The sequence below is a fragment of the Myotis lucifugus genome, unplaced genomic scaffold (genome assembly GCF_000147115.1).
Source record: "Myotis lucifugus unplaced genomic scaffold, Myoluc2.0 scaffold_288, whole genome shotgun sequence".
In the NCBI taxonomy this organism is placed as follows: domain Eukaryota; kingdom Metazoa; phylum Chordata; class Mammalia; order Chiroptera; family Vespertilionidae; genus Myotis; species Myotis lucifugus.
This window is the reverse complement of record NW_005871336.1, coordinates 225,069-236,150: the sequence shown is the minus strand read 5'-3', so window position 1 is coordinate 236,150 and position 11,082 is coordinate 225,069. Positions and strand designations below refer to the sequence as shown.

At 49.9% G+C, this 11,082-nt stretch overlaps 1 protein-coding gene across 1 annotated transcript in view; it reads right to left on the bottom strand.

Annotated features, from left to right (window-relative positions):
- PRR5L (proline rich 5 like) overlaps window positions 1-6,735 on the bottom strand; it is a 68,825-nt gene extending 62,090 nt beyond the window's left edge. The window contains exon 1 of the mRNA XM_014465338.2: window positions 6,555-6,735. The gene's annotated coding sequence lies outside the window, so the exon portion shown is untranslated. The remainder of the gene's footprint in view (window positions 1-6,554) is intronic.
- Between the last annotated feature and the right edge of the window lie 4,347 nt (window positions 6,736-11,082).

The following is an 11,082-nucleotide window of genomic DNA, read 5'->3' as shown; positions in this document are numbered from 1 at the left end:
GGTGCCAGGATCTGAGGAGAGGAAGCCGTTTGGGGCAAATAGAGAAGGGAGTATGGGCTCCCGTGCCCCAGGGGCTCCGAAGCTCACAGGAAACACTCCAAAGCCATGTTATACATGCAGCTGGACACACCAAGGGCTGTGATTGATGGGCAGTTAAGGTGAGGCCTCCATTGCCTCGTCCAGTTCTGTGGGAGAGTGTGGCCCATGGGGACTGCAAAGGACATTTGGGTGGTTTGAGAGCTTTTGGGAAACTTAGAAGGAACTGCTTGTCCTGTCAGTCAATGATATTTTTCATTATCTCCGAATACCACAAAGGATTACCATGTTTGCCCGCTAATTCTGACCCCAGATGTTTACAATGAAAGTGGCCACGCGGCTCCCACGGCGGTGGGCCCCAGCGGCCAGCGGCCAGCAGGCCGCAGCAGAGTTCTCCAAAGTGACGGCAGCGGCTGACGTGGCCTCCCCCGGAGACAACTGGGGAGTGGTCCCAAACCAGTTCCAGAGCCGGGTTCAGAATGAAGCAGCAAGTGTAAAAGGCTTTCCCCGGAGGATTTACGCAGCTGAGGTCATGAGCAGGTTGTGGCAGGGTGGCAGGCAGCTTAGTGCAGAATAATGCAGACTCACATCCCAGCCCTTGCTGGATTTCTGCCCCAGTCCTTGGGAAAAAGGCAAAAAACAAGTTTGCTCGGGTATTCTCCCAGGCTCGGCTTAAGCGGACACCTAGTCTAGCTCCTGAATGGCCAGGGAGCCCAAGTGCTCCCTTAACCCTAGTCTTTGCTTGAGATCGAACTGCTGACACAGAGGCCTTCAACAAAACTCGGAATCTGGCCTTGGCCGGTGTACCTCATCAGTTGGGTGTAGTCCCATGCACTGAAAGGTTGTGGGATTGATTCCAAGTCAGGGCACATGCCCAGGTTGCAGGCTCGATCCCTGGTAGGGGGCATGCATAAGGCAGCTGACGGATGTCACTACGCTCTTACATCCATGTTTCTCCTCTCTTTCTCTCCCTCTTCCCTTCCTCTCTCTCTCTAAAAAGCAATAAATTATTAAAAAAAGAAAAACAGAACCCGACCTGTGTCAAAAAGAACCAACAAACTGGAGGGTACATGACAGAAATCTACACCTCTGAATTGAGGAGAGGGAAAGAGATGAAAGCCTGGAGAAGTAAACAGATGCTTTTATGTAACCTATGATTCTACACAAAATAAACTGCACAAATAATTACGCTAGGCAGTTTGGGCAGGAACGGGGTAGATGTTGACCAGGTTTTCCCATAGGCCATGTTCAAGAGAGAGAGAGAGAACTGTCCTGGGAGCTCAGTTGGTTAGATCGTTGTCCAGATACACCAAGGTTGCGGGTTTGTTCCCCAGTCAGGGCACACACAAGTATCAACCAGTGAGCGAATAATAAGTAAAACAATGAACACATTTTTTTTAAAGCGGGAGAGAGAGTCTTGGCTGCTGTGGCTCAGTTGGTTGAGCGTCATCCCATGCACCAAGAGGTTGCCAATTACAGGTCAGGGCACACGCCCCAGTTTCGGGTTCAATAGGGAGCGCACAGGAGGCAGCCAATAGATGTTTCTCTCTTATCGATGTTTCTCTCACTCCATCTCTCCTTTCCTCTCTCTCTGAAAATCAATAAAAACCTACTTTAAAAAAGAGGGAGAGAGATCTTTCGGTGAGTTGCGTAGCTCCCCAAACCCTTCAAGGCACAGTTGACCCATGAGCACATGAGGCCCTGGAGAACAGGGTCAGGCCAGCGAGGCATTCCCTCAGGGTCAGGCTTACACCCTTGATGCCTCAACTTGCCTCAGCCAAGTCCCATGCCCACACACCACCCACTTTGATAAGGAATACTCATACCTTTTTTCCAAAGCTCAAACACACAGTAAAGGTGGTTGGTTTTCATTCTAGGCCTAACCTTTTACTACGGGGGGAGGGGAGGATTGGGGGGCGATGAACAAGCCACACTCTATCCAAAAGGCATCACTCAGGCGTCCTTAAATTTCTGACCAAGAACTTGGTGAACAGTTTGCTCTCCAGAGGCTGGCAGAGCTGGCTGCACCTGGCTGTGAGCTTCTTGCTTTTTAAAAAATATATATTCATATTGATTTCAGAGAGGAAGGGAGAGAGATAGAAACGTCAATGATGAGAGAGAATCATTGATCAGCTGCCTCCTGCACACCCCACACTGGGAATCAAGCCACAACCGGGGCATGTGCCCTGACCTGGAATTGAACCGTGACCTCCTGGTTCATAGGTCGATGCTCCACCACTGAGCCATGCTGGCTGGGTAAGCTTCTGCTTTTTAATGAAGCCAGTATATATAATATGTACTATCCTGCTACAGATATATAATATGTTTAAAAAGCGGTGTGTGTGTGTATGGGGAGGCGGGGAGAGGCAGCGAATTTCCTCTATACATTTGAAGAATAGCAAAAGCCTCCCAAATCCCAGAACACGTTAGAGCTGGAACAATCGAGAGTTTTAAAAAAATAAGTCAAATTTAATAGACCGTTTAAATTCCTAGTTGATGGTAATTAGAGGGTAAACACTATTTCTTTAAACCCTGCCAGACAGAACTTAATCCAATTTTGGTAATCAGTAATCTTTGCTTTTTTTCTCTCTCTCTCCCTCCCTCCCTCTCAATAAAATGCAAGAATTGACCTACAAAGGCCATAAACTGGCAAAGCATAAGAAAAGAATATTGAAAGAGAGTGATTGGGCAAATGTTAAAGGGCCAAGTCCAATGAAAATGAAAGCAGGTCTCATGGGGCTCCCTCATTTTTATGCCAAAGGAGGTCAAGGGGACTTCCCCCCACACCACCACCGTCTTCCCCTCTGGGCGCCTCGCCTGGCATGCCAGTCGCCCGGTCCTGCTCTGCAACGTGACAGCCATCCCCTGCCAGATCAGTGCTAGTAACTCTATAGTCACACTTCCTACAGGGCCTCTCTCCTTCTTCCGTGGAGTAACTACTGTCAGCATTATCCTGACCGTCCCTTCAGTTCCCCCGCTGTCCACCCACCTCCTGTCCCCTCATTTCAGAGCTCCTGCACTGCTCTGGTCCTGACTTCCGATCCAGAAACTTCCACGTGAACCACTAGGCCCTTCCTGAGTACTTGGGACCCTGGGTTCTTCATGGAAGCCCGTCCAGGTTAGATGTCAAAATGTCCTGGGAAGAACAAGGAGCTTAGGTTAACGGCTGTGTGACATTAACTTATGAACCTCTTTACACCTCCGTTTTCACATCTGAACGCAGAGAATAGAATATCTATCTGCTCAGGTTGTTGGGTGGCTCAAATAACATAACCGCGGCTGTACCTGGCTCACAGTATTTGCCCAATACATAAGTTAGCTCGTTTAACTGGATCAAAGCAAACCTTAGCAAACCTTAGCAAACCTTAACAAACACGTAAATTGACTCAAGTTCGCCTCTAATGCCCCATCATCACCTTGCACTATCCACGCTCCCATCTTCCTTACAGGCACCAAAGTGGAATCTCCCCTTGTAAAACCGTGCCTTCTGCTTAACCGGTCACCGTTCTCTCTGTTGCCAAATTCCTAACCCCATCCCCCATAAAACCCCATAAAATGTTTGATTCCCAAATTTCAGCAACTGAGATATTACTTCACACTGGTTGTTTCTGTAAGCTTTGCTTTTAACAAGCATTTACATTCTGCATGTAGAGGCAACTCAGAGAACAACCTTTTAATGACGGATGTTAAACACAGTAGGGGACTTTCAGAGGGACTCGAACTCTATTTCTCCAATCAATCCTGTATTGATCTAGCTCTGCAAAAAGATTAAAAGAAAAAAGGCTGCAACTCAATCAAGATTTTGGTACATTTTACCTTTCACAAGGGCAGTACACAGGGAAATATATACATGCATACAAACCCTTAGGGTAGAGAAATAATTAAGAAAGCCACGAAGTACTTACTAAACTCAATTTTCTATTGATAAATTGTTTAAAAATTGCATATAGATCATCAATGAACAAAAAATATTATGACCTATAGGTCTGGATTGCCAGCATGAAGTTTTCACATAGCAGTGTAACAGGGTTCTAAAGATAAAATTAGGATTTTTTCTTTTTAAATATGTTTTTATTGATTTTAGAGAGAGGAAGGGAGAGGGAGAGGGAGAGAGAGAGAGAGAGAGAGAGAGAGAGAGAGAGAGAGAAAGAAACATCAATGTGAGATAAAAACATCCAGATGCCTCCTGCACACCCCCCACCAGGGCTCCAGCCCCAGGCATGTGCCCTGACCAGAAATCAAACCAGCAACCTTTCAGGGCATGGGATGACACCAACCAGGGCGTATTTTTTTTTTTTAATAATTGAGCCATTCTGTGTATTATGAGGAAGGAAGGAAGGAAGGAAGGAAGGAAGGAAGGAAGGAAGCAAGCTAAGGGGTTAATCAACTATACTCTAATCAACAGCTGAGGAACTGAATGGAGAGACAGCTCCAGTACAGGCTGGCACTGTAAGCCTGGCATAGTCAATCAGGAATCCATTCTCAACTCCACCTCCTGTGTGTGTGACGTTGAACAATTTTAAAATAGGGAACATTTTTGTAATGTTTAAATACAGACTATTATTATCGAACTCTTACCCATTGAGATATACGCCCATAACCCTCTGGATCTGAAACAAATGAGGTCTCATTCAGAAACAAGCTCGTCTGAACTGAGGCCTTGAGAAATAAGCCAACTGGACAAACTTCTCTCGAATGCCTTTCTTTTTTACACCATTAATGCTTCTGGCTGTTAGAAGCTTCACTGAATTACTGAAAGGACAGTCTGTGGTGGGGGTTGGAAAACCGGACGACAACTTGTGAATGGACCAAACATTGTTTCCTTTATCTGCGGCATACCTCCTAGGCTCTGCGCAGCACCCCAGGTCAGGTTCTGGGGCTCAATCCTGCAAGCAGAGACGGCAGGCCAGCCAGGCTAGCCGCCCCATTCTCCGTCGCACTAGGAACCTCACCGCGAGCTAAATTTAAAATGTGGCTAAATTCGTTTCTGCAAGCTCCGTTTCCCCTCCCGACTCACTTGCCGCTGCCTGTTGTCAATAACAGAGCTTTCCAGCCCAGAACAGTGTACCAGAGCCCTGCACCGTGACATTTTGCTGCATGTAGGCCAACGAAATGTCAAGTCTGCAAAGCAGGGTGGTCGGAGTCACCAAGGGGGGGGTGCAAAAGGGGCAGGCTCCCGAGCTTGATCAGTGAGCACCCTTTGGTGCGAGTGGAGGGCAGAGGTGGGAGGTCACTGGAGCTTTAGCGTCCTTGACTGCTTTGGTCCTTTGCACAGGTCATTTGAATGTGCCCGTCCCTCTGGCCCAGAACTGCGCCCCAGCAAGGGCGCCTGGAGACTCCGGCCTAGAGCTTTGTCCGTGCGGGTCTTGCAAGCGACGTGCTGCGGGAGCCGAGCCGTCGGTCTAGCGAGCGCATCGCAGTCATTGAAACCGTGCGCACGGCGGGGCCGCCGTGGTCTCTATAAACACCGCTTTTCTGCTGACGCACGGAACGCGGGTTCCCGCCACCGCGGGGGCAGAGGCGGCGGCGTGTGACCGAGGGCAGGGACCGGGTAGAAGAGGGGAAAACCCTACTGCCGACCAGGGAGGCACCCCAGAGGCGATTCCTGAAGCACCGTCGGCGAGTACACAGCCGGATCCGACCCGGGGCGGCAGAGGCTGGGAAGAGGGCTAGGAAGGGAGGGTCCGAGCGCTCGGGCGGGGGCTCCAGAGCGCCCCCTGTGCGCAGTGAGCACACGGCGCACGCACAGTAGGCGCGCAGGGGAAAGCCTAGCCGAATGGAGGGCTGGCGGGAAAGATGAAGCGAAAGGGGACGCCCGCTGGCGCCGAGAACCGCCAGCCCCAGCCGGGCGTCCCGCGGGCTGCGCCCGGCCCCCAGTCCGCGCAGGTCCAGCCGCGCGCGGGACAAAGCGCGGCGCTCCCGGCCCTCCCCTCCCACGCCTCCCTCCGGAAAAAGGGGGCGGCAGGAAAAGATGGGCTGTTGGGGGCGCAGAGTCGCCCGCGCCCGAGAACGGCAGCGATCTGCCCCACCGGCCTACGGAGGGTGAGAGAGACCAGCGAACTTTCTTTTTCGATCTCTGGGCTCAGCCCGGGTCCCACGATCGGCGGCATCCCCCACCCCAAGCCCACATGGGTGCCTCGCCCACCCCAATCGCGGACGCGGGGCGCGCCTTCTCCCAGCCCCACGAGGTGGGGGTGGGGGGGTCTCCAGTCCGATCCTCTACGCCCGCCGGCAGCGTCTGATTGGAGGATCCCCAGCCGGTTGACCCCAAATGTGACACTTTCCCCAAGTCCCCTTTCCCTGTGCCCCACCCGATTGTGCCCGGAAATTTTGTTCTCAATCCCGTGCCACTCCGGAGCCGAGGACTCCGGCCCCTCGGGAGACTTCCCCACGCGCGCCCTCGGGGTCCCCGGAGTGAGTCACTCCGAGTCGCGCACACCCGCAGCTCGCCGCCTCCCCGGACGCCGCGCGCCGCGCCTAGGAAAAAGTTTCCTGTCTTCCCGAGAACGTTTTCTCACCCGAGAGAAATGAGGGATTTGGGGGGGCTCTCCCCGCCGCGCTCTGCCCAGCTCTCCTTCCTCCGTCCCCTCCCAGCTCTGCCCTCCGCGGGGTCCCGTCCAGCCTCCAGTCCTCTCCAGCGCGAGTCAACAAACCAGGCGGCTGCGGAGCTCCCACAGCCGGGCTGGTGACACGTTTCCCTCCTCTCTCATCTTACAGCCTCAGCCTCCTCCTCCTCCTCCTCCTCCTCCTCCTCCACCTCCTCCTCTCCACCCCCCTCCTCCTCCCACTTTTCCTGTTCAGGGTTCATCCCTTCAGTTTTTCTCCGAGGGTCCCCCACCCTCCCTCCATCCCACTCCTCCCCAGCAGCCACTCTCGCGCTGCCGGGGAGGCGGGCAGAAGGGGGAAGGGGGCGCCTGCACTTACATCCAGTTCAACAATTTCAGGAAATCCAACTCTTGAACTTGAAAAGCCTGGGAGGATGCCACAGGTCTGGGAGGCCGGTGCTGCGCTTCCCTCACACAAGACCACACACCCCCTCCCCCTACCCCTCTCCCTCCACGACGGGATCATCCCTCTCCACCCCCCACTCGGGACTGGAAACACTATCGAGAAGCCAAGGGATGATTCTAAGGCTCCCCAGAGAATTAGAGCTTCTGTTGTTTTAAGGAGCAGCCCCGTGGCCCATTCCAGAAGTTGTTCGAAGTGCATTGGTGCAAGTATCATTTCAGTGAAGCCTGTCCCTCAGAGCTGCAGAACTCTTTGAAAGCTCCCAACGTCTCTTTCCAGCTGAACGTTTCATGAATTGGAAGGTCCCTCCGAGCTTGAAACAATAGAAAACCAACCAATCCCAGAATTAAAAACAACGTAAAATTATTTTCAAAACTTTTTTTCTTTTGCAGGTGTTAAGAATTAGATGCAGCTGTTTTTCAGGACTCACTGGCTTGCATAATTTCACCCTATGGTTGAGCAGGAAATACTTTAAAAATGCTGCCCACTTACACATCACACTTAGGCTTGGAAACCACAGTGACATTTGCTGAAGAAAAGATATGTCTTTTTAAGTCAGAACTGGGGGAGGAGGGGAGAGAATCGTGTTTATTTTTATCACTGCGGCCTTACAATGCCTACCTCAGGGGCTGGTCAGGGCGCGCCCAAAGGGGAGCGGAACCGATGGAGCTCTGGGTGCCCCACTTGTCCAGTGACATCAGTGAAAGCTAAAGCATTCTCAGTGCAAACCCCGGCATGTTGGAGGCGCTTTAAATCTTATCCCAAGAATCGTGAAAGGAACGCGGCGCCAGCCACGTGCCTGAGAAAGAAAGAAAGGCTTGAGGGGGCAGTGCGGGCTGGGAGGGAATTTGAGCTATGTCTTCCAGGCAGCTGTTCCAAGAGCTTAGACGCCAAAGCCTGGAGCCGGAAGGTGGAGGCTTGTGTGCGACGTCTTTCTCTTGGCTGCAGGGTAGGAGCCACGTTACTTAATTGTGCTATGTGTCAGTTTGCAACCAGGAAAATGGGTATAACAGAGTAGCTATCTCTTAGGGTTGTTAGGAGGATTCAGTGAATTCATACAGAGAAAGTGCTTAGAGTTTCTGCTGAGGTGCAACAGATATTAAGCTATTATGACTATAATTATCCCGCAGGTCCGGGAGGTGAAAAGGAAACTATTTCTACAAGGCTACAGGAAGACTGACTTGGGAACATTCATTAAATGTTGCAAACTCCCTCGTCGTCTCCTTGAAGTCTTTGTTCAATGAGCTCCATCCTACTGGGTCTATTTAAAATGGTAACTCCCTCCCTCCCCCACCTTCATTCAACTCTATTTTTTCTTTTTCCATGGCATCTGTGACTTGTAACATATCACATAATTTAGTTCTTTAAAAAAGTGGCTTGCACCACCTCTTACTTCGCAGGCCAACTCAACTCTCCAAGATCGTGGGCTTGTTCTGTTCACTGGTATTGCCCCAAATTCTGGAACAGTGCCTGGCATAGCCCCTGCACCCAGTAAATGATGATAAGGGATAAGTGGATTCATTTAGCAAATTTATTCCATACTGAGTGCTTATGGCGGGCTGGGCACTGTGCAATTAACTTAAAAAAAAAAGCTAAAACATACTCACCAGGCCCAGCCAAGGATAAAAGAAACTCCCTCTGGGAGAAGTACACTCCCTGGTAAAGAGGAGTATTCACAATGTAGGCGATGCCAGCTCTGTGGAGATGCCATAAAAGAGTATTCAGATACTAGAACAGAGATTTATAGAGGTTAAAGTCTCTTCTAATCCTAGAGGTTGCTAATTTTTTAAAATATGTTTTTATTGATTCTTAGAGAGAGAGGAAAGGAGAGGGAGAGAGAGAATCATGGATGAGAACGGCCGCCTCCTGCACACCCACTACTGGGGATGGAGCCTGCAGCCAGGCACGTGCCCTGACAGGGAATGGAACCCGGGACCTCTTGGTTCATGGGTCGACGCTCAACCAAGGAGCCACACTGGCTGGGCTGTAAACGGAATTTTCTTAAAATAAGAAGTAGCTGACATTTTGGTGTAAATCATAACTTTGCCCTAAGGATGATGAATATATTGTACTTGTCACCACCCAAATTTTTTACCAAAATTCTAACTAAAGCTCACTGGAACCTTGCCTTTTCTTATTAAAAAACAAACAAAAAAAATTTTTTAGGACAAACCAATACAGATCACTATTTAAACACTCATTTATGGAAGAGGAAAATTCTAGATCTTTATTAGGCACACCAGCCTCTGAAATGAAAGTTGGCCCAATCCAGGTCCCTGCTGACAAGGTAGGCCTCAGGCAGCCCCTTTTAAGCTCTTGACGCAAATGCAGCCAAACTTTGTGACAAACGCTGGCATGAAAAAGGTGCACTGAGCCTTCAGATTCCTTTACTGGAATGTGAACCTGTGTGCGCACACACACTGTAGCAGGAATCTAGAACAAAAGCTAAGAGGTCATGACTATCTGAACTCCAGCCTCTAGCAGCTGCAGACGGGCTGCCCGTGGACCAGTTAGATGTACATTCCGTGTTTATCTTTTGATCCCCAGTGTGCCGACATTTAAAAAAATAGTTGCTCACATGTAACAATCGGAAAACTTCATGCAAAAATGCGGTTTTTCGGCTTGCCTTGAAAACCCTGGAAGACCTGGCGTTGACCACGCTGCGGGCCCGCACGGCCACAGTCAGCTAGAGCTGGGGCACCCCACTCCCCCTGGACAGAGCATGCAGCTTCCAGTTTGCCACAAGCCCAGGCACCTCCTCCCCCTCCCCCCTTCTCTTGTTCCCAACCTACTCACCCATTCCCCTGCCAGCAATGCAGCTAGAGAAGGGAAGCTGGCACGTCTCAAGACAGGGCAAAGAAGCAGAGGCCCCCCTAGGGCCTTGGGATCAAAAGCACCATCCACTTCCTGTTCATCTAGAGGCCTGTTCTGCTACTTTTCCTTTGTTTCCAGAACAGTGCCTGCCCACCCCATGCCCATGACGCACATCCATCCCCAAAGACTTACCAGACTGAGTTCGGGGTTAGGTGTTCGTCCAAAGTTATACACAGACAAGAACGGACAGGACGGGGATCCCTGATCCCAATTCAGTGCTCTTGAGCTACACTGTACTCCTCCCAGGTCTGATGGCGTCCATCCCAGAATACTAGGGAAACCCACTTCCGTTTTACAGAATCATGGCATTTAACGCCTTGGGATCTGATCTATAACAGGTAGGGAATAAACTGAATTGAGGTGTTCAAGGTCTGATCTCCAGGTTGGACTTCCTTCCATAGTACTTCAACGTCTCATACTATGTCAAAAAATTTATGCCAGTGAAGGAAAGCCTCATATCCTTCCATAACTTAGCTCCTTAATGTAGATGGAACACATGGAGGCCCCGGGAAGATCCTTTGCTGATGCCTGGTACAGAGGTTGTGAGGAGTCTAGGTAGGTCCCCCAGGCCTGGGCAGTGTTAAAACACACAGTTTTTCAGGTCCTCAGAGCTCCAGTCATAAAATAAGTTAATGTAGTTACTCATGAGAAATACTCATCTAGATATAGAACTTGCATCAGCCCTCACTATACATCAGCAGTATCGCACCCTCCATAAAAACGGGACCATTGGAGAATAAGCTCAGCATCTGATCTAACACCAGGGTGTAAAATCAGTGACCTTTGACCCAGCAGCAAAGCTTAATGCGCACATGAAAACTAGCTTTCCTTCCTTCTGCTCTCTTCTTAACTTCCAGAAGAAAACTGAGAGCCTTGAAGTTTGTTCTTTTTGGAAGAAGTTTGGATGATACAAATAAAACAGTTTTCACTTCCTTTTCTTGGTAGCAATGGGGTATTTCTGGTATATTGGTTTTTTTTACTCTCTTCTTTAAGAAGTACTAAGATATTTTGTCTTTGGAAATATCTGTCATCCATTCTAAAGGGCTGGTATTTAATTCCATCTGATTGTACAGGGTGCCCCCCCAAAAATTTATACACATTTAACAGTGTGTATACTATTGTTGTTGTTTTCTTTTCAGATTTAACCCATTGGGATTAATTATT